Genomic DNA, 1,310 nt, shown 5'->3' with positions numbered 1-1,310 from the left:
GGGAACGGGCGGTGCGTTAATAACGACGCGGCCACGCCGTGCGTAAAGCAATAAGTAATCACCGTCGTAACTGGGTTAACTGCGACGGCGACGACGAGAGATATGAAAACGATCGAAAAACGGCTCGCTCTGTGCCGCGGCGCATTCCGCGAGAGCGCATACCGGAAGTGCGGTTTCACGGGGCAGCGGAGGCGAAGGTGGAGGCGGAGGCGATGACGGCGGGCGCGGACACCGAAAATAACCCCGTCGACGAAACTCCCGTGGTAGATGCGAAGCGAGAAAACTACACGGAGGGTCACTTAACCCCGACGGTAACACGTTAGACCTGCGGGGCCTACGCGCGTTTTCTCTCGCTCACCTCCCTTTACCTACTCCTCCGACGTTTCGTGCAAGATGTTATATCCTATTCTCAATACAAGTTTTAAGGAAGTTTTTATGTTAAAATAAAAGTCTTGAGGAAATTTTTTGTGCTAAAATAAAAGTTATTTACAAAGTTAATAGTAAAAATTTTCAGGAAACTATTGAGATTTATTTTTCAATCCCAAAACTTCCAAAATGATAAAAATAATCTAAGTAACAAAAGGAAAACCTAAATAAATCGTAAATTAAGACAAAAATGTTGAGCCTATGTGACTACGGCATCAGCCTGATCGTGGTCACAGGTTTCCCGGCAGTAACCCCGATCTATAAAGACAGCAAAATTTGGTAAACAAATAAAAATTGATAAACTCAATGATTCATAAAAGATGCAAAAGTCCATAATTTTTACAATTTTATTCGTAGGCCTGAGAGACCTATGACGTTACTTCGGCCTCAAGATCGCTGATGTTACTCTCAGGGTTAGCCCGGCCATATGCACGGACTAATGTGGGCCCCGGCGACGACGCAGCTTTTGTCCGGCGGAGAGCCGATTCCAAGGCTAGACCGAAATGCACTTTTACTGCCGCTCGGATTCGCGCGCGAATCGGGAATGCCGTCGCGCCGGCGAAATACTTTTCGCGTCCGAGGACTCTCGCGTTCGCATCGTGGCTGGTTGTAAAGAGAGACGATCACCGCGCGGTATACGCACACGGCGATAACAATGATAATAATAATAAAACCGACTATAATAGGGAGGGAAGGATCTCTAATATCCCTCAAGTATCCCGGAGAAGAGCCGACAATGGTACTTCGTGTGTCTCTCGCGCAGGAAAGCCAGCGGTGTGCTCGCGAAATAATTCGAGCAAACGATTTCGGGATCACGGCGGGATTGTCTGCTATTCGTCCGGCTGAACGTACCGTTTCTCATCCCGGGGGGAGGGAGAGGGGGG

The sequence above is a fragment of the Dinoponera quadriceps genome, unplaced genomic scaffold (genome assembly GCF_001313825.1).
Source record: "Dinoponera quadriceps isolate SergipeBrazil2010 unplaced genomic scaffold, ASM131382v1 scaffold616, whole genome shotgun sequence".
Lineage (NCBI taxonomy): Eukaryota > Metazoa > Arthropoda > Insecta > Hymenoptera > Formicidae > Dinoponera > Dinoponera quadriceps.
This window is presented reverse-complemented; position numbering follows the sequence as displayed.